The 22,800-nt window shown below is 47.1% G+C and overlaps 1 protein-coding gene across 2 annotated transcripts in view; it reads right to left on the reverse strand.

Annotated features, from left to right (window-relative positions):
- The window catches only part of LOC119445527 (monocarboxylate transporter 9), a 130,253-nt gene that overhangs the window by 59,143 nt on the left and 48,310 nt on the right, over positions 1–22,800 (reverse strand). Inside the window, exon 1 of one of the 2 annotated variants that reach the window (XM_049663371.1) lies at positions 9,975–10,137. The exons of the other annotated variant lie outside the window; for it this stretch is intronic. The gene's annotated coding sequence lies outside the window, so the exon portion shown is untranslated. Of the gene's footprint in view, positions 1–9,974; positions 10,138–22,800 lie in introns of those variants that run through there. 2 annotated transcript variants of the gene reach the window in all.

Raw genomic sequence — 22,800 nt, forward strand, 5'->3', positions numbered from 1 at the left:
AAAAACGCCGACAAACGACGTGACGACGCGCTACGTGTTTCCGCCGAAAGTGTTACGCTTCCTCCACGAGCCAGTGTTCTAGTCGAAGTGATGTGCGGTGGATTGCGCGAAGGTGGAGTGGTCGCAGAAAGTAACTTAGCGTATCTACTGACGCAAGGTGTTTGTGCGGCCAGAAGTGTGCTACAGCTTCGTGATGGCCGATCTAAGTTGCTAGTCACCAACTTTAGTAACGAGCATCGACACCTTTTCCGCGGTACTTCCATAGCGTTTGCCGAAGAAATAGAACACGTTGCTGAATGTTTTGTCCCTGAACCAGTGAGGATGGCTGACAAGGCACTGGGCAACGTCGACATTAATTCAGAGTTGTCTCAAGACAAACAGGCAGCACTGCACGCGCTCTTGCTCGAATTCAGGGCATGCTTCGCAAGCTCGTCTAAGGTGCGCCAGACTTCAGTTACAAGGCACAGGATCATCACATGCGACGACGCACGCCCGATACGCCAGCAGCCCTACCGCGTGTCGGCAAAGGAACGCGAAGCGATTCGTACGCAAGTACAAGAGATGCTTGAAGACGGCGTGATCGAACCTTCCAACAGCTCATGGTCGTCTCCGGTCGTTCTTGTCAAAAAGAAAGACGGAACGCTACGCTTTTGCGTCGACTACCGGAAGCTCAACAACGTAACTAAAAAGGACGTGTACCCACTGCCACGTATCAACGACTCGTTAGATCGACTGCGGCGTGCCCAGTACTTTTCGTCACTCGACTTGAAAAGTGGATACTGGCAGATCGAGGTAGACGAACGAGACCGCGAGAAAACTGCCTTTGTGACTCCCGACGGCCTTTACGAATTTCGAGTGCTCCCTTTCGGTTTGTGTTCAGCCCCAGCTACTTTCCAGCGAATGATGGATACTGTCCTCGCTGGATTGAAGTGGCAGACTTGCCTTGTGTATCTTGACGACGTAGTTGTCTTTTCTGAAACATTTGAGCAACATCTTCATCGCCTGCGGCATGTGCTAGAAGCGCTCCGATCGGCTGATCTCACGCTTAAACCTGAAAAGTGCCACTTCGGTTATGAAGAGCTCAAGTTTCTTGGACACGTCGTCAGCGCCAAAGGAGTTCGACCCGATCCCGAAAAACTTGCCGCTGTGGCAGCTTTTCCTCCTCCTGCCGACAAGAAGGCCGTCCGACGCTTCCTGGGCTTGTGTGCGTATTATCGCCGCTTCATTGACAACTTCTCGAAGATTGCGGAACCCCTGACTCGCCTTACCAGGGATGACACGCCATTTACCTGGACGCATGAGCAACAGACGGCCTTCGCTGACCTACGACAACGCATGCAGTCAGCACCCGTCCTGGCACATTTCGACGAAGAGGCTGACACCGAGGTGCATACTGACGCCAGTAACATCGGCCTTGGCGCAGTACTCGTCCAACGTCAAGACGGCATTGAAAGAGTAATTGCTTATGCTAGTCGCTCGCTGTCCCGTGCCGAGGCGAACTACTCTACTACAGAAAAAGAGTGTCTCGCGGTCGTCTGGGCGATCACGAAGTTTCGCCCTTATCTCTACGGCCGCCCCTTCAAAGTGGTGACAGACCACCATGCTCTATGTTGGTTGGCGAACATACGCGATCCTTCAGGACGACTGGCACGGTGGAGCTTGCGGCTACAGGAATTTGACGTCACTATAGTTTATAAGTCTGGCCGCAAGCACGAAGACGCCGACACGTTGTCGCGTGCTCCCGCCGAATCTGTCAGTCGACAGTCAGAGGACGACGACGGCTTCCTGGGCGCCCTCACTACGTCGGACTTGGTCAGATGGCAGCGTGACGACGCTGAAATTCGACCTCTAATCGACCACTTAGAGGGCCGTCAAACAACCATACCACGCCATCTACGTCGCGTCTTGACGTCCTTCTGTCTACGAGACCATGTGCTGTACAAGAAGAACGCCCGCCCGAATGACCGAGCCTACCTCCTAGTAGTTCCCAAGGACTTGCGGGACGATATTCTTTTCGCTTGCCACGACGAGCCTACATCTGGCCACCTCGGCTCCTCACGAACGCTTGCTAGAGTGCGCGAGATGTATTACTGGCCCGGGCTGTCGGCAAGCGTAAAACAGTATGTTAAAGGCTGTCGTGAATGTCAGCGGCGAAAGTCACCACCCCTGAAGCCCGCCGGGTTATTGCAACCCATCGAACCACCTCATAAGCCATTCAACCAAGTCGGCTTGGACATTCTTGGGCCGTTTCCTCTATCAACCGACGGCAACAAGTGGGTGATTGTCGCCACTGACTATTTAACCCGGTATGCTGAGACAGAGGCGCTCCCACGAGCCACGGCTTCTGAGGTAGCGCAGTTCTTCATGTGTCACATTGTCTTGCGCCATGGTGCCCCATCCATTGTTATCACAGACAGAGGAACGGCGTTCACGGCACAGCTCATGGACGAAATTTTTCAACTAAGCAACACCAGGCATCGAAAGACGACCGCTTACCATCCGCAGTCCAACGGCCTTACGGAGCGACTAAACAGGACCATCACAGACATGATCTCTATGTACATCGACGTCCAGCACAAAACATGGGATCGTATCCTGCCTTATGTGACCTTCGCGTATAATACCGCCGTACAAGAAACAACGCGCTTCACACCATTTCGCCTCGTCTACGGCCGCGAAGTGCAGACGATGCTGGACGCTATGCTTCCGTGCCACGACTCCGAGCACCTAACTACTGACGCCGAAGAATTTGCTCAGCGCGCTGAGGAGGCTCGCCAGCTCGCGCGGCTGCACATCGGTGAGCAGCAAGTCTCAGATGCACGGCGCTATAACATCTGTCACCGGCAAGTGCGCTACAGTCCCGGAGACCAAGTGTTGGTGTGGACCCCTGTTCGCCGCCGTGGCCTTTCTGAAAAGTTGCTCAGCCGGTATTTTGGCCCATACAAAGTGCTGCGCCGCATTAGTGACGTGAACTATGAAGTCGTTCCAGACAGTGCGGCGCAAACACGGCGTAGACAACCACCTAGCCCTGACGTCGTTCACGTCGTACGCATGAAGCCCTACGTTGCGCGTTCGTGATTTTTACGCTCCCATGTGCACCCTATGCGCTTACCTCTCTGTTTCTAGAGACGTAGAGAACTGTTTCTAGCTACGCTGCTGTAGCTATCACTGTGTTCTGTGCTCGAGCATTTTCATTGAGCGTGTTTTTTTGTTTTTTTTTTTTGTTTTTTTTTGTTGTTGTTTTTTTTCCCCTTTCCCACACCACTTCTTGAGCATCGAGGCGATGCTCTTTCCGAGGAAGGGGGGAAATGTCACCTGTAGTAGTGGGAATAGGGCAAGCGCAGAGGCGCAAAAAGAACGAAGTGCGCGTGCTAACCGCCCCGCTCGATGGTTAGCTCTCGCCGCCATTTTCTCCAGAGCCCAGCTGCTCATAAATAAACGTCGTTAGCCCCCTTTGAAGGCGCGTGGCAATATCTTTGCTTTATAGTGCATTATTCCTCGTAATCAGCAAACGCCGTGGTGGCTTAGCGGCAATGGTGTCTCGCAGCTAAGAACAAAGTCGCGGGATCAAATCTCGGCCACGCCTGTCGCTTTCCGAAGTAGGCCTAATGCGAAAATGCCCGTGTACCGTGCATTGGGGCACGTTAAAGGCCCCCTGGTGGTCTAAATTAATCCGCAATTCCCCACTACGGCGTGCCTCATAATCAAATCCTGGTTTTGGCAAGTAGAGCCCCAGAATTCAATTCAACTTAATTCGTAATAAGCAAATTATACCGCATTTCTCGCTAGGCTAGACTTAATACCTACAACGGGTGTATCCAAAATAAATGTTTCTAAAAATTACCCGTAACGTTCATACATTATCAAGTAATTCCACCTTTTTGCTCGATGAGACAAAGAGCATTGTTATCGTTTATATGCTCTTGCGGTGGCGTAAACAATACAGCGTTAGTTTCATTCCTAATATACGCTAATGAAATTGAATGACTCCACTCTGGAATAGCTTTAAGGTCGTGTTTGCTAAAGCTGAAAGGTGTCTAATGTCAAATTATTGAGAAAAAATAACGCTAGTACCATCAGTTTGGACTGTCAACTGCGCTTGTTTAGTAACATTTGCAATATCTTGAACATTGATACGGAACAGCCGCCCCATTGTGGCTGCACTGAAGACGAGGAAGACGACGTGTTCCGGCTTGATGTAGCCTCGCCATCTTGGCCTCCCTTGGCTTCTGTGTAAATAAATTGTAAATCGCCTTGGGCATCAGCTACACGTAACAATATGTTGGTGGAGGTCGACGTTACCCGTACCCGCCATGGAGCTTCGCAGCGGTCGCTACGGCCACAATGCAACTTCGGCTCCTGCTGGCGGCACTTCATCTGCGCAAACATCTACACCTGAAGCCACGACCTACGTCCCCGTTTCCCTCCCTCGGGTATCTATTTTCCCCGGAGTGGGCAGTCCTGATTTTGACGACTGGCTCCGCTTATACGAACGTGTCCGCACCAGTCACAGGTGAGATACGACTATTATGCTCGCCAACGTTATTTTCTACCTCGACGGCGCTCCACGGGCATGGTTCCACACTCACGAAGAGGAGATCTTGAGCTGATATCTCTTCAAAGAGAAGCTCCGCGACCCTTCTGGTAATCCGTTCGGTCACCAACTCAATCGCCAAACGTGTACAGTCGTCGACCGAGTCCTACGTGTCGCACATTCTCGACGTCTTGCCCATTTGTACCAAGGCCGACCCGAACATGTCGGAGGACCATAAGGTTAATCACGTCCTCAAAGGCATTCTTGACGATGCCTTCAATTTACTGGTGTTTACCAACGTCACCAGCATCGATACCGTTCTTACGGAGTGCCGCCGTCTCGAGCATGCTAAAAGTCGCCGGGTATCCCAACACATCACGCGACTTCCCAACACAGCGGCTACGTCATCATGTGACGACCTCTTCTACCAGCCTTCGTGATGTGACAACTTAACCCGCGTCATTCGTCGCGAGGTCGAAGCAGCACAGCCGGCGGCCCCTTAATTCCCGTCATCTGATCATTCTCCGGCGACGATCTCCTTTATACAGGCTGTCGTCCGTCAAGAGTTGTCAAACGTCGGCCTGCGCTCCGTTCGTCTCGTGCGCTCGGAACCTCCTTCTCACCGCACGCATCCACCCCGCTCTTCTAACTCCTCTTATGGACAGCGCAACCCGTCTGAATGACGAACCGTGAACGATAAGCCGATCTGTTTTAAGTGCCGCCACATTGGACATATCGCTCGCCACTGCCGCAGCCACTGGACTTCTCCGACACGCTATTCTTCTGACTACCGCCCTCGTCCCTCTAGTTCCTCCTTTTCATTCGCTCCTTCTATGCCCGACTCATCCTCTGACCCTACGACACCTCTGACATGACCCCGCTACTCTCGCTCACGTTCTCCCTCCCGCCGTCAATCTCGTTCGCCCCCCTCACGCCGTGCTCCTTCTCCGACCTACTCGCAGCACTTCCGACCGGAAAAGAGACAGTGCAGATTCTGGAGCTGCATTCACGACACTGACACGAAATCCGCGCTCGTCCTTACCCGCGAACCAGGCCCCGAATTCAGAAAAAATGTCTTACGCGAGAATTTTTTTCCTACAAAAGAATTTTATCCAATCCAGATGCCAGACATATCATTAATAAACAAAACATATCATTAATGGCAAAACAAACTTATGAAAGAAAAGCTTTGTGAATCTGGCCCCCGAACCTTTTGGACGTTCTTGTTGACAATGATCGTGTGCGCGTTCATTGACACCGGGAGATCTTTAACGTGTCCCGAATGCAAGGGACACGGGCGTCTTTGCATTTCGCCGCCATCGAAAGGCGGGCCCCGCGGCAGAGATTCGATCCCGCGACGTGTTGCTTAGCAGCGCTATATCACAGCTACGAAGCGGCCGCGGCGGGTGCGTTTTTCTAAAGGGTCATTCACACTAGGCTGACGCGGCACCAATTTTGGTCTGCCAACTGTTGGCGGCAGCAGTTCACAGGAAAGAAAACGCTGTCGCCAACAGTCGGCAGACCAAAATCGGTATCGTGTCGGCCTAGTGTGAATGAGCCTTAGCATGACCCGCCGCGGTGGCGCAAAGGCGTTGCGCTGCTGAGCGCGAGATCGCGGGATCGAATCCGGGCCGCGGCGGCCGCATTTTGATGAAGGCGAAATGCAAAAACGCCCGTGTGCTTGCGTTGTAGTGCACGTCAAAGAACACCAGGTGGTCAATATTAATCCGTAGCCCTCCACTACGGCGTGCCTCATAATCAGAACTGGTTTTGGCACGTAAAACCCCAGAAAGAAGAGCCTTAGCATGCCATTTGTCAAACACAAACAGGAAATCGCCGAGAAGCGCAGTCAAATCGTCGTGGTTATGCCTAGCCTACTGCGCATTACAGTGAAAAAGAACGAAAGAGAATCACTAAATGCTGCAAATTACCTAGAAAAGATAAGTCCCCGGAGGCATCATGAGAACGTTAATAGATCTGTGTTTTCGCTGCACGGTTACGGTCCGCTACGCTTCAGACTGGAATATGCTAGTGGTTTCCGCGCAACCGTTTAGCGGGAACGCTAGTGCGCTGCGCACAATGCTCTTGCCGGCAGCGGCACGTAGCTCGCTTCTCTTGCTCCCCTTACAACACCGATGGAGCGGAGAATGAGTGCGCGTTTGGTGGATTCTTCGTCGTCTTGCGGCCGAGCTGATAGCGCGTCGATCGCGTCTTGGCGAGACTCTCTTATCGAATACGAAATCTACGCACTTCCCTGCAGTTTCTCAACGCGTGCAGTGTGAGAGGAGCAAACGGTAAGCGAGGCGCGTAACCAAAACCGTCCATTCTCATTGGCAGGCTCGCGCGGCCAGTGGAGTAAGTGCAGCACGGTCTTGGGCCGGTATTTTGTAGCGATGCCTTTAATGTCATAATGCCTTTTCGCGCTTATCGCGCTTTGTCAGTGGTCAGAGCGACGGTCCGCTCACGACATCAACGTTGATAACGCGAGTGGACCGTCGCTCTGACCACTGACAAAAGGCGATAAGCGCGAAAAGGCATTATGACATTAAAGGCATCGCTACAAAATATCAGCCTTGCTTTCTCCGGTTTCGTATAACATTATTTACAAGTCCTGCTGATCTCGCCTAAATTATTTGATTTCAGTGCTTGTTCTTACGGCTACTGCATAGGATTGAGGTCGTCTTCGTTGACGCTCGCAGTAGGGCATCCTCGGACAGGGGATGCCCTACTGCGAAATAAAACTTTACAGAACTTTAAAAAATCGCCTGTGGCAGGTAGCACAATTCGTTATCGGTGAGCTGGTTTATTCGATGAGGCGGACATTAGTAGCACAAGAAATCGAAACACAGACTCAATTAATTAACAAAAATTCACTAATTAACTTCGTCATTAATTACTTGCGTCCCATATTGCAATTTACTAATTGTAGCCGGTGAGATTGCAAGGCTTCACTTGGAATAAATTTCCAGAGCGACACTAGTTTGGAAATATGCGCCATCAAACTCGCCGTAAAAACACACTTGTTCCATTAACTTTCTTTACCAAAATACCGTTTTATACATTGAAGCATAAAAGTAACTGGAACACCCATGTATTTCGTGCCACACTTTGGGAAATAATATCTCGAAAGTGGTGTCAGCCTGCAAATTCATTTCAAGTGGATGCGTCTTGCAAACTCACCGGCTACAATTCGTAAATTGCAATATGTCCCGTAACTTAATTAACTAAGAAGTTCATCAGTCAATTTTTGGTAAATAATTGAATATGTGTTTCGATTTCTCGTGCTACTAATATCCGCCTCTTCGAATAACACAGCTCAAAGATAACAATTATGCTACCTGCCACAGGCGATTTCTTAAAATTCCGCAAAACTTCATTTTGAACACCCTGTATAGTTAATATTTGTGAAATATTGCGGCGCGGTCAGGCTTTCGAGATAAAAGTGCTGTCGCCGCGGTGGGAGCATTTTTACTTTGCCGGAAGGTCACTTACTATAAATCATTGACAAAGTATCGGTAATTATACGTAATTGAAGTAAGACGACACTAAGTAATTGCTAATTTGGTCATTAAGTCTCTGCGCTCGCGACGAACGCCAAATAGCACGGGCGAATATTGATTCAAGGCTGATGTCCTGGACGCTTTCATGTTATACCATAGCTTGCTAACATAGCCCGCAAAGTTTCTATTTGCGACGGACACGCCGCGGTGACTTCAGAGTTATGGCGTTCTGCTGCTCACCGACAAGTCGTGCGTGAGATTCCCGCCTATGGCGGCCCCAGTCCAACGGGGCAGATTGCAAAACGCTCGATTACCGCGTTTTCGGTGAATGTTATAGCACCCCACCAGGTGTTCAAAATTATTCGGGAACCCTTGACATCGTCCCTCATAACCCACTGACCAGTTTCGAGACGCCAAAACCCCGATTTTGTTTAATTACGTTGTGCCTATGCTCGCAATGACTCTTCGAGCACTACAAAGCGGGTGTTTTCTTTTGTCGCACTTATCCTTGCTTGCTTTCTAGCGGTAACGGCGTTGTGTAACGGTAGCGCAGGTTATATGGGGTTATCATTTTCAGGTTTTATCGAATGACTTTAAAGATCGCCGGTGGCAGATAGCATAATTTTAGTCCTGGAGCTGCATATTCAAGGAAGCGGCCATTGCTTGCAAAAAAAAGTTATGGAAACACATATTCAACTAATTCAGAAGAAATTCCTCTTGAACCTCTTAATTAATTACTTCGCAGCACAAATTGCAATTTACGAATTGTAGCCGGCGAGTTCACTAGGCGTATCGACTTAATATTAGTTTTAAGGCTGACATTAGTTTCAATATATTCGTTGCGAAGCGTGTGACTAAATACATAGGCGTTGCAGTTAATATTGTGCTTCAATGCATAAACCATCGTTTTGGCAATAAAAAAATGTTAACTGAAACAAGAGTGCGTTTTTACCGCGAGTTTTATGGCGCATATCTCTAAATCCGTGGCATCCTCAGAATTTCATCTAAGTGTATATGCGTAGCAAACTCGCCGTCTACAATTCGTTAACGACAATATGTGCCGTAAATGAATAAATTAAGAAGTGGCCCACTCTAGCCTACATTACGTGGGAGTGCAGTTCGCGGCCCCCGAATATCAATTCCCCGAAATTGGGGCAAATACCCAGAAACAGGCAGTGGGAGACCTGGCTTGCTAGCATGGAACAGGAGAGCCAACCGCCCCCTTCTACCGAGCTCGGCTAGCCGCTAAGGCCAATGGAGCCCTGGACTGTGGGCCCCAGCCACTCACCCTTCAATCGCCTCATGGAATACATGTTCACTACTATTACTAAATGACCTTTCTTCAGTTAGTGGAATATCTGTTGTAATTTATGGTACAAGTATAATGTGCGCTTTCTTTAATAAATAATCCAGCTCAAGGACTAGGATTATGCTACCAGCCAAAGATTATAAAAAATCCGGTAAAACTTGAAAATAATCACTCCGTACACACACAGAAAATGTAAAACAGGAAACAAAAGACTAAGGAGATAGCAACCAGCGATCAGAAACAGTAAACTTGCCGCAATGTAAAGAGCGTTTCATGCCTCCGCGATCGGAGAAACGTATTTTCCTTAATCTCACTATATACATCCCTTGAATGGACAAAAAGAAAACGTCGTGTACCCTCCACGTAACCACGTGTACGATGCGGAATCGCCTACGGCTCTTCAGGAAGTATTTGTTCCACGTAGGAAAACAAAAATCTTAGTATGTACAGCGCAGCTTCAGATACAGAAGAGGTTTACTATAATAAGCTAGAAAGATTTTACAACCTTTTACGTAAGGTTTTAAACTGACCTTTCTCTCCATTTTAACTACAAGCTCGGTAGAGAAGTCGACGTTAAGCTACCTTAAAATCGTTTACTAAATGGCCAAACATAAATTGAGAATCTACTTACAGGGAGCACGTGCTTGTGAAGCGATGGACTTACCGCGCTGTCACGACCGTAGCACGGTAGCTGGTCGCATATACGCGCATTGCATTCGAAAGCGAAGCGAATCGCGTCGAGGTGTTCCTCCACTTGCGTGTGTTTCTTTTGGTCTGCTTCCTTTTTTTTTCTTTGATCTTCGGGCTTCTCTCTGCTGTGTTTCCCTCCCCTACCTGGAGACACACAGATAGAGAGAGGGTGACTGAGAGAGCGTCGGGTGTACGTGGACAAGGCAAGGTCTCCAGACCTCTCCTCGCGCATTCTCACCGCTGGCGAAACTGTGTGTTTAGTTGGGCCAAGGTGCAATGCCGTTCTTTTCTATTTTTTTTTCGTTCGCAGTGCCACTTTATTTTGTTTTGCAAGCGCGCAGTTATCGATGCACAGGTGTTGTGAATAGGGTCGAGGGAGGAGCGCGCGATTTGGGCACTCTTCTGCGTTCGTCCGCGCTCTTGGCGCTTACCCTCGCTTCCTCTCAAAAAGGGCAACCCCGGTGTGAAGCCGTGGCGTAGATACGGCTTTGTCGGCTGGTCGGCTTGGACGTACAGCTGTCTAGGCGGTATCTTGTTCTCGCGGGGCCCCTGGGTCCGCTAACGCGAGGTACTCTCGACCTTGTCACTCGAGTGGCCTGCGTGCGTGAATGATTCCTCGCAGGCGTCGGCGCGACCTTCGCGTCCCCGAGCGGCTTGCTGCGAAGGCGCCTGCTGTCAGGCGTTCGTTAACCCGGCAGTTCGCGCACCCGCCCTGACAGTCGTGTATCGTACCTGTTGCCGTTTCATTTCCGGGGCACGCTTCGGTGCTTATCATCCGGTTCACTTGAAGGGTGCCTCTCTCTCTCTTTCCTTTTTTTGCCTTTTCTCTCTCTCTCTTCTGCTAAGTTTGATCCGCTCAGAGGTGAGTTATCTCCAGTGTTCGTTTCCTTTGCGCGTTCGCTGCTTCGTTTAGCGCTAACGACTTGGACAGCCTTGGAGAAATGCCACAGCGGAGCAGCTCGGTGGCATGTCTGGGACCCGATACATTGAGTCACACATTTCGACGTTTTCACGATATCAGCGCTTGCGTCGCTAAAAGCGCTCGGCGAGACTATGGCACGACGCGCACCTCTCGGTGTAGCCTGCGGGCGCGTGGCCTCACAGAGCGTGCAGTGCGCTGAGCTTGAGCGCAAATTGCACCCCAGCTATAACAAAAGGTCAGCTAGGATGCTTTAAGAGGTGTTAGTGCGTTGTGGGCATGGCCGGCAAGTGGCCACAGCGCTTCAATCTTAGCGTGACTTTGGACTATCTGCCCTGCCACCAGCCGTTGTTGAGTTGATTTTATTGATATATTTTAGATGTATGAAGGGAAGCGGTGTACAAACCACTAATTTGCATTTGTAACAACGATTTATTTAAACCTACTGGAACAGAAAGATGATCTAGCGAAATACCAAAACGCACTCGCTGGCTGGCGCCAGCCCTATAACATATTTAGCCCCTTCAGTCCCCGTCAAGCATTTCTGCGCATGATGTGTATTCGTTCTTTTTTTTTTAGTCACTCGCAGTTGCAGAATGGAAAACACTGCGGACATTGAGCCACTTGTAAGCTCCACGCCCTGCTTATATAAAGTGGGCCTATTTCTCTTGAGTGCACAAAGTTCTGCCACAAAGAACTTGGCTATAACCATGCTCGTCCCGTCAGCTTTCTTGTGTCATGCGTCTTAACGCTGCGGTTATTGCTTTAAATGTGAAATGACAAGTTTTTTCTAGGCCACGACTTTTGAATGAAGTGGGATGAGTGAAGTTCTTTCAGCGCTAAAAACAGAACAGGCTATCCTGTGTGATGCCTGCTGCAAATATCAACCTGGCATTGAGCCAGTGCTTGTTGTTTTTTATTTAAAAAAATACAGAAAACATAATTTGACCGGCTTTGCACTAAACATAGAATAAATTTCTCTGTAAAGAAAAGTCAACGTCAATTGTAAAGGGCATGCATCTTCTCCCAATTTTAATGCCATTACCACGAATGGCAATGGCATTTCGCACACTTTCCGGTGTCTGTCCGTCCGTCCGTATTAAGCACTTTCTCACATAATAGGGTTACTTACACATTTCGCCGCTGTGCTGCAGGAACGGGGTTTGAAACCAGCCGTTGGACCAACTTGAATCCCATGCCGTGTTTGCTGAGTGGCTAAGGTAACGAGGGCACGGGATCAAATCTCGACCACGGCGGCCGCATTTCTATGGGGGCGAAATGCGAAACCGCCCGTGTACTTAGATTTAGGTGCACGTTAAAAAACCCCAGGCGGTCTAAATTATTCCGGAGCCCCCACTATACGGCGTTGTTATGATCTGCTTGGAACTCTGCATGTCAGCTGTGGGAAACCAAACCTGCGCACGTTCCCGTGTCGGAGCAATTATCTTCATCCCCAAGAGGCGGTTATGATCTTCCTGGAAACTGTACCTCTCAAATGTGGGAAGCAAGCCCGAGCGCTTTTCCCGTGACGAGATAATCCCCGAGAAAGCGTCACACACCTACGACCTGAGCAGACGCAAAGGCGAGCTACCAAGGGAGAAGGCACGAAGGGGAAGAGGTCGTCGACTTGACAACCTGTCAAAGGCACTGATTCCACAAGTTCCCCGAAGGAGACATCGGCTACCACAAGACCACGAGGGACTATTTAGGGCCGTCCTGGCCCCCATGTTAGGTAGAACCGCTCGAGACTCGGATATATAGTCAAAACCATGTACCAATGAAGTGAATACAGTCTTTTCTATTTTTCATCATCACGATACCCGCCTTCATCGCCGTCTCCTGAGTCTTGCGGTGACGACCCACCTCACCCGGTCGATATTATATCAGTGTGCCTCATAACGAGTTCGTGGTTTTGGCACGTAAAACACCATTGTGTTTTCCAACTTGGATCACTGTTTTTGTGCTGCTCATCAATGAACCTCTTTGACAGCAACTTGGATCACGATATGAGCTTCTTAGTATGTAAAGCTCTTCCGTAGCAAAAAAAAAAACATCATTTAATTTTTTTACAGTGATCCGCGGTACCAAATCCCGCGTCATGACTATTCAAACAACCGTGCCTGAATATATATAGTCACATATATGATATGTGTATATGTAGTCGCACACACACACAGTGTGTGTGTGTGTGTGTGTGTGTGTGAATATGTATAGTCACACACACTTGAAACGCGCGGGCTTGGCGACGGCACCGTGCAATGTGCGTGTCCCGTGGGAGGGGAATATAGAACAGGGGCGGAGGGCAATCGCGGCCTCAGGCACAGCTTCTGGAGACGAGGAGGAGGAGAAACAGGGTCAAGTTGCCTTTGTTGGAGGTTCCAACATGCGTCTAGTAGAACCGGTGGTAATAGAGAGAGTAGGTGCTGGTAAGTGAGAACCGATTAGCGCGCTTCCGGGTAAACCACCCCGGGAAGTGACAGCTAAGGCCAACAAACACTGAAGGAGCGACATCTAGTGGTGATAATCTGAGCAGCAATTACCGTACCGCAGAGTTGAGGGGCAGGAATCGCGAAGCAAATTGCTGTAGGGCTTGCCGATCTAACGAATGCTTAACGAGGGGCAGTGCTTGCACTAAACGGAGATTTGGACGCTAGTTAAGGCATTGAATTTTACAGTCATTGACATCAACCGAGAAGTGCACCGAGCAGGTCACGAAGGCGCTCTTGTGCGTCGCGGGGTACATTTTAACAATGGCATAGTATCACCGGTTGGACGTCGATTCGCGTCACGGTGAGTAGTTTTTTTTTTTCTTTTTCAGACGGGCCTCAGAGAATCAGGAAGGTAGATTAAGTATTGAAGGTAGCGACGAAGCAGCAAGGAGCAGAATTTTCTTAACTCCACAAGGAGTTAAGAGAAGACGCCCAAATGATGAGTATAGAGACGGTAAAATTTGTCACATAAAGATGCAGGGTGGCCGCAAGCAGGAAAAATGGTCGGAAATTCAAGCGCAGCTGTAACGAAGCTATTATACATAGCGTGTACGCCTTGACAGAAAGGCATCTAATAGACTTGGAGCAGCTGCCTTTTATTGGCATTTTGTATGGAGGGGGGTGCAACAGAATGACTGGGTCAAGGAAAGGGTAAACGAGATATGTAAGAAACATGTCTTAGCGGCACATTTGAAGCAAAAAACGACATTGTTGGGAGTTGTCTACCTGTGGACAGTGATAGAGAAGATAAAAATGAATAATGGATTTATTGCACTGGAAGCAATCTTAAAGAGTTCATGAAATCGGACAAGAGTATGAAGATAAGGAATGAATGCCTACATAGATGATTTCCCGTGGATATACTCATTACAATAGTTCTCTTAGGCAGGATGTGTGCAGTTAAATGAACCCTATACTCTAGTTAACCGGGAGAATAAGGGTCATGGACAGGTTACATAGTATTGCCGAAACTATGCAGTCAATTATCGACTACGCCGTAGTCTTAGAAAAGGTCAACGAACGACTAGGCCAAATGTCAATAGATGAACATACGAAAAAATGCCTTGGAGCTATCATAAGTGTAAAAACTGAAAAGGTGAGAGACACTGACGCAAGATAGGAACCAATCGCCTCAGAATTTCTTTTTATTGAATGAAGAGCAAATAACAAAGATCGCAAAAAACATAGAGAAGAAAACGGATGCCTTTCTAACAGCAGACTGGGGACATAAGGAAGTAGTAGAGGTAATGTAGCTGGAGATAAGAGGAACACTGCAAAAAATTGTTGCAGTGAAAAGAAAACAACCACTTATGTGGTGCAACATGAAAATAATCTAAGCAATAGAAGAGCGCAAGTAGGCGTCTAGGAATCATTAAGGTGCCAAAAATTGCAATTACACTAAGAAGGGGTGCTCCTGAGGCGGAAAATGTACCGCTAAGAGAAAAGGATCGCGAGTGAGCTCGTGTAAGAAAATCCTCAGTGTACAAGCGAACTTTGGGTGCATGACATTTGCAAAACAGACAGAGGCGTGCCAAAAAAAATTCTGCGAACCATTTAAGAACACTAGGAGCACCAACCAAAAATTGCAAACGCTAGAAGGGATGAAAACGATTGCATCTTCGAAGGAGACGACGCGCTGTGGTACCTTACAGACTTTATTAGTGATCTCGGGAGATCAAAATTTAACTTATAAATCTTTTACTGAAAGAAAGCGGAAGAAAATGTCCCTAATAACGCGGAAGCAGAACCAGATGAAATCACAATACAGCTAATCAAACAGCTGAGTCCCAAGATCAAGGTACACGTGACTAACACCATAGAGCGTGGGGTTAAAATAAAAAAAATCGCGATTGAATGATGTGAAAGCATGACGAACCGCATCTGCAAAGGCAAAGGTGACAAGTATAAGACGAGCTCGTATAGGCCAGATTCAGTAACGTCAGTGATATATAGAACATCAATGAACGTCCCAGAATTAGAGTTGTTAGAGTGGGTTGAAAACGATAACTTATTGGGATAGTTACAAAAATAATTAAGACCAGGCAGACACTTAGAGGATATGTTTGTACTAACTCAGTGCATACAGATTTCAATAGCGGAATACAGCCTTTTACGAATAGCATTTCTCGATAACAAGGGAGCTTAGGAAAATTTGGACGCGATATGGCTATGGGATATTCTCAAGCACGAGGACATAGATAACAATATTATGAAACTTCTGATGGATATATATTAGTACAACTGACTGCAGATGGTATGGGAAGGTCAGAATTATAATGAAGTTTTGTAAGCTCCCGAGGACTGAAACACTGAATCTCTTTGCCTCTCTTATTGTTTACGCTTTATTTTGAGGGCGCAGAAAGACGCCTGGAAAACAGTGAATGAGGTTTGCGTTTATCTTGCATTCGGAATGGACAAAGGGTGCCACAGAAGATTCCAGCTTTGATGTATGTGGACTAGCGGACGATGCAAGAGAGTTACAGAGGCTTGCGAATGTGGCAGCGCAACGACAGATATAGGCCTTAAGTATAGCACAGGGAAATCAGGTATTATGATCTTTAATGAAGAGACGAATAATTACGTGGTATCAATTCAACAGCAAATTATACCAATGGTGAAGAAATATAAATACCTGGGCGCAACGAAGGAAAGACTTACTTAAGCTCCAATTAAGAAAATCTCAAAATAAAGAGGAAGCGGAATGCAGCAATAATGAAAGGGAGTAATGCTGCCCGCATTAACATGCGCATGTGCACTCTGTGCTTAGAAGTTAACCAACTATTGGTAGGCCGGTTGGCTTTGGGAGCCCAAGGTACAACCACAAATGAGGTAGCGCAATGTGACATGGGTTGGACCCCTTTTGAAGTCAGAGAAGCGCAGAACAAAATTAGTTTTGAAGACTAAGGATTACGGATGAAAATAAATGGACGGCTAAAGTGCACAAGTATCTCTACCTCAAAAGTGTGGACACAGAATGGAGGAAGAGGACAAGAAAGTTGGCAACCAAGTTCAGGGTAAATGAAAGTGTAAATACCCAACCAGGAGTCATAGCAAAAATAAAGTGAGAAACGGAGACAGTAAATTGGGTGTAAAAAATGCGAGCAAGCAAGGCCATGCTGATTTACTAATATGGCAAGAAAGAAATTAGAAGGAAAAATGTGTACGATAACGCAAGCCTTGTTATTGGAGGCTCGAGCTTGGTTACCTAATGATAAAACATACCGGAGCGATTATTCGCTAGAGGGTGAAAGATGTGTGGGCTGCAGCTAAAATCCTTACACAACTCAGTATATCCTCATGGAATACGATGGCCTTCACCCAGCGAGAACCGTAGTAAACGTCCACCCACCAGAGGCGCTTGGATTTATTGTGGGTGGAAGCTTTAACTAGTTAGGAAGTCCAGATAAACAACAGAGACTTTGAGTATTGGTAGAAAAAACAGAAGAAAGAAATTTATAGGACAGAATTGACGACATCCTGCCCTCTAGATATAAAGGTTTTAAGGAATAGAGAAAACAATTAGGAGACATGGATAAAATTCTACACTGATAATGCTCCATGTTACTTGCTTAGCCCAAGGAGGCTAGGTGGCAATTTATTGTCGCCCAGTTTCGAAGGGGACGCAAATAAGTCATCATGATCTCATGATGAACATCGAAGCCCGAGAGAGGAGCCTGTTTGCTCACATGCCTCATACTGCCTTTGATTATGCACTTTGCACTCACACTAGGCATACGGTGTGTCATAACATTGCTGTAATGCTAATCGCATTAACGTCGAAATTTATCGCGAGATAGATTCTGCCGGTATTTTGTTTCTTATACATAGTCGGCGCTGTCGTGGCATAAACATTCGTAACTCGGACGTGAACGAAACACCCTAACTCGGGACTGAATGGATTAGAAGAGATGTGCAACGCATTGTCCGCCAGTGATGTTGACCTGTTAGAAGTCACGTGATTGGTGTTGCATTCTGCTCCGCCTCCGTCATTCCTTGCTTGGTGTTTACAGCGGACGCGAGGACTGCTTCGAACGTTTCATTTGCGTTGTTGCAGTAAAGTCTTCCAGTTGTGAGCAGCTTCGTTGTGCAGTCTGTTTCACACTAAGGGGAAAACTCAGCGCCTTGCAAGGCGCTCCGAGTTTTCCCCTAAATGTGAAACAGACTGTGCATCCCCTTCTCGTGTGAGTTCTGTTAGGCGCCAAATACACCACGATGAATCAGTCGCCACTAGCCCAATATTCAGTTATTTTTAACTGTAAGGTGAGTCGAAACTGTACCAGCAAGCCGACCAATTTGTTGCTGCGTTTTGTTGCTCAGAGCTAACTCCGATTTTCTTGTTAAGTGCATGTAAATCGCAAAAATGCCTCTCTTAGACAACCGGCGAACCGATCTGAATGAAATTTGGTGCATTAGAGAGGAAAAGATAAGTTCTAGTGACTATAGGAAGCAGAATTTGCACTTCGGGTGTTGCCTTTCTTTTTTAAACATTAACAAATATTTGAAAGAAATAGAAGCACGAAGTCTGGAAACCCGTCACTCCGCTCCGAAAAAAAAAGAAGATGTCGCAGTTCCGTAACCTGTATCTGTTAGACCATACCGAGCTGACAAATTTCCTATATCAATTTACAATGTACGTTAACTTGTTAGAATGTTTACAGTGATTTACCAAAACTGTTACTCATAAACTAACGGCATAATAAAAACTGATGTGTAATTTAGAGTTTTGTCCACTATAGTTGTATTATTAGGTGCCGTATATATAATTGGGATGTTTTTTTCATAATTACAGATTTAGACAATTCATACATTAGTTCTTTTACTATTTTGGACTTTTTAACAATTGTTTTTAAACACTGATGGCCGAAACGAAAATGCGCTGCCTAGTCACTAGATATTAACTTTTTTTTGTTTAAGTGTGACAAACCTCATCAAAATAAATTTGCATTGGTTGCTGACATAAACGCTTTCTCCGTTCCCTTTATTTGGATAGGAATTCCAGAGCTAATGTTTCCTCATCAGTCGGCTTTCTTCGAGGAATACGCAGGGGAGAAATAGAAATTCCTGCTAAGTAACGTCACATGACGCCGGACAGATAAAACATGCGGCGGTGTGATTCATTACTTGTATGCTTTTTTTTCATGCCGTGTGTTTCCTTCCTATTTACCTGAATACATCATGATTACGCAGTTCATTGTGATTAGTCCTTATAGTTCTCGCTGTCGTATATCGGACCCCTCCGAACTTCACTCACCGACACTCGCAAGGTTAGCACTTTGCGTTAAACTTGCCTATTGCGAACGTTCCCAACCAAAATCTCGGAAAAGCAAAGCCGCTCAGCTTAGCGCCCGACGCATTTCCTCACTATCTTAACGTGGCCGCGAAACGTCGCGGAGACTGGTTTTTAGCTGGCCCAGGAGCACAGGACATACAGGAATGCGCGGACATTAATTTAAAGCCTTGGCATGCTTGCACCCGGCTTATAACGCAGTGCGAGAACACACCATTCAGCCCGTTGGAGTACTCCTTAAGGGAAGCACAATTATGTTAATTAGCGCTAGTGCCGCCGAGCGGGCTGCCTGCATTCAGAGATACCGCTGTTCGACTGAAAAGAGAATTTCACCTTGAAACTTTTTCACGATACTGATCAGCTACGCTCTAGTCAGGAACCACGGGCGCGCAGTTCCGTGCGCATATTCTTCCCGTCACTATAGATAAACATTACGGCTTTTAATTGAACAACGCCCAAGCGCTAATCACCTGCTGTTTAAGCGAACTACGTAGTGGCAAGGGCAAAATGCATCGGGAAACACGACCGAAAACTGGAGGCCGTAAGTGCGCGACTCTCCGAAACAGAATTGTGCTATCGTTTACTATTCTGCGCAAAGATGTAGGTCACGCAAAATGAGCGATACCTTCAGAAGTAGAAATAGTAGTACTAGAAACGTAATCAAGCAATCAACATATCGGTCCCAATACTACGGCACCTGACATAACACTTGAATACATAAATATGTTTATTGAACCACATATATACACGTTATACAAAGCATAAAATGAAATGACAGTCTTTGTCACATACAGAACGCGCAGCTACGCACAGCATATCTGTGTGTCCCAGTTTACGCATGCAACGCTGTTTTAAAAAAAAGGTCCAGGATATACGACCACGAAACTATAACAATGCTTCGTTAGCAGTCGCCTACGCACTCTGGTGCACTTTTCCTTTATCATTGATTAGCTAACCATTCAAAATTAATTGCCTAAATTGATAATAACCTACATAATTGTGTAAGCTTCAATATAAAATTGTGCACCACATTCGAAACCATAAACTTTAGCAGTTTCTAACTCACTACATTTCTCCTAATTGTTTTTCTCGCTGTTCCAAATTGTGCTGCAAAGCGCGCAAAGAAATATGGTGAAGGCGGGCCCGCGCATTTCGCGTATGCAATAGCAGCGCTCTCAAAAGTGGTTTCAAAGAGCGAACACTACACGTTTAAACATTTTTTGCACTCCTTGCGGCTTATCTCGTCCCACAACGATCGTCAACTGCCTTGCTGCGTTTCCTTTCTTGAAAACTCTGTGCTTACTACTTTCCTGTCGAGAATGTTATGTCACGCTGACAACGCGCGAGCCGTTCGTGACCTGGAAGAACCGGGCGCGCCGCGTTGGAGAAATGAAATGCGGCAAAGATAGGATAGGTGACGATTATGGTTGCGTAACAAGATAAGCCCCAAAGGGTGCAAAACTTTATAAAAGTACACTCAGTGGCTGACTTGGTGACCACGGATAAGTGACAAGGCAACGGCGTAGTTTCTGGCTGCTGCTACCAACAAGCAGCCGCGCCTTGCTTTTTTTACAGTGAAGCTGTGAGCCTCTCGGTGGTGGGCATTTCAACGCGATAGCGTTAAGCGCCCCGTGTCGCAGAAAATCCGGTATCGGCGGCATGGTCCATTCCGAACCAAAATATCATCCCGAACTACGCATCCTACCCCCACGCCCGGCCATTCAGGCCCTCCGTGGGGCGCATAGGCGTTACTGATCTAAATGAATTCTTAAGGTGAAATGCGTTAGGAAATTTGTAAGGTACAACTTGCACTCAGCCTACAGATATGGTAGCGTCCAACACCATGACAATATACGAGAAAACATAATTCTGTGACGCGGAAACTCAAGCATGAGCCCCTATTACAGCTGCCGTTTGTTTCGGTCTTAGTGCTTAAGGAGCGGCTGTGCACGGCCTCTGGGATCGGCCCACGCAAGAGGCAGCGTTTCTGCCAGTCACAGAGCGGCGCGCGCTTCTCGGTTCCTTGAGAAACTATCCAGATGGCGCTGGCCTCCGTGCATCCTCGGCATCGGGGCAAATAAAAAAAAAACAGCACATGAAAGATCTGCTTCGTGCATAGCATTTGCCGCCAGCGTTTCCCAGTAAAGATCACGGTTACATAAGCTGCAGTTGCCGGGAAGCGTGAGAAGTAGTCAGGGATCTTTGAATCCTATCGCGTTCCACCCTTCAAGGCGAAACTTAAGCATCCTCCAACTTTTTTGGTGTCTGCGTCCGTGAGCAAAAATGTGGGCCGATCCCGGTAGTAGGGCAGGGCTCGAGAAGTGGCTGGTACCCCCGGGACGCAACGGCTTCCAGCACTAAGCAAAGTGAAGTGAAAAGTGCGTACATTCTTCGCAATCACGCATACAACATATGGAACTGCATTCGTTTCAATCAAGAACAAGCACAAAACAAGCACCCGAACTACATAATTGATGATAAGGCGCTCCTGATAACAATGCGAAGCACGTACCACTCCCCGCATATGTTTCCGGGTAAAGATTACCCGGAAACGTATTACCCGCCGCGGCAGCTTGCGCAACAGTAATCAACAGTAACAATGGCCTCTCTAGCCTTTCGTATATAAAAGAAGCAGCCTGAACCGGATACGTGAACCGGATACAGAAGGAGCTTCTGTATCCGGTTCATCACTATTTCGAATGAAAGTAGCTTGGCTGTTTTGGCTACTGTACAGATCAGTATAGAATTCTTCTGCTGCTTTTACTATGTCACCGAAATTGCTGATATTACCATGCTTATCTTTCAGTGCATACATCTTGCCTTGTCCTATGCCTAGTTTTCTTCTTACTGATTTCATGCTGCGTCCATATTTTACGGCTTCCTCAATTTTTCCCACGTTATAATTTCGAATATCCCTTACTTTCTTCTTGTTTATCAGTTTTGACAGTTCAGCGAATTCTATCTGATCTCTTGAGTTGGACACTTTCATGTTTTGTCGTTTCTTTATTAGGTCCTTTGTTTCTTGGCAGAGCTTCCCTACAGGTTGCTTTGGTGCCTTACCTCCTACTTCAATTGCTGCTTCTGAGATCATCCTAGTTAAGGTTTCATTCATTAGCTCTATGTTATCTTCATCTTCCTGTTCTAAAGCTGCATATTTGTTTGCGAACACCAGCCTGAATTGGTCTGCTTTCACCCTTACTGCGTCTAGGTTGGTCTGTTTCCTCTTGACTAATTTCACTCTTTCTCTCTTCAAATTGAGAGGAATCCTAGACTTCACTAACCTATGGTCACTGCACTTTACCTTACCTAACACTTCTACATCCTGCACTCTGCTGGGATCGGCAGAGAGTATGAAATCTATTTCATTCCTTGTTTCTCCGTTAGGGCTTTTCCAGGTCCACTTCCTGTTGGTGCGCTTCCTGAAGAATGTATTCATTATTCGGAGCCTATTCCTTTCCGCGAATTCGACCAACATCTCTCCTCTTGCATTCCTAGAATCGATGCCGTAGTTTCCAATTGCTTGCTCACCAACCTGCTTTTTGCCCACTTTTGCATTGAAGTCGCCCATGACTACAGTATACTGATTTTGCACCTTTCTCATTGCTAATTCCACATCTTCATAAAACTGTTCTATCTCTTCATCATCGTGACTGGAAGTTGGGGCGTAGGCTTGTACTACCTTCATTTTGTACCTCCTATTCAGCTTTATTATGACGACTGCTACCCTCTCACTAATGCTGTAAAATTCATCAATGTTGCCCGCTATGTTGTTATGGACTAGAAATCCTACCCCGGATTCTCTCTTATCTGGAAGACCTCTGTAGCAGAGGACGGGGCCGTTAGTCAGCACTGTGTAAGCTTCACCACTTCTTCTAACCTCACTAAGGCCAATAATATCCCAGGCAATGCCTGATAATTCCTCAAATAGTCCTGCTAAGCTAGCCTCATTCGAGAGGGTGCGCGTGTTGAACGTTGCCAGGTTCAGTTTCCATTGACGGCCTGTCCGGACCCAGAGATTCTTAGCACCCTCTGCCACGTCGCAGGTCTGACCGCCGCCTTGGTCAGGTGCTCC

This window comes from Dermacentor silvarum, chromosome 3 (genome assembly GCF_013339745.2).
Source record: "Dermacentor silvarum isolate Dsil-2018 chromosome 3, BIME_Dsil_1.4, whole genome shotgun sequence".
In the NCBI taxonomy this organism is placed as follows: Eukaryota; Metazoa; Arthropoda; class Arachnida; order Ixodida; family Ixodidae; genus Dermacentor; species Dermacentor silvarum.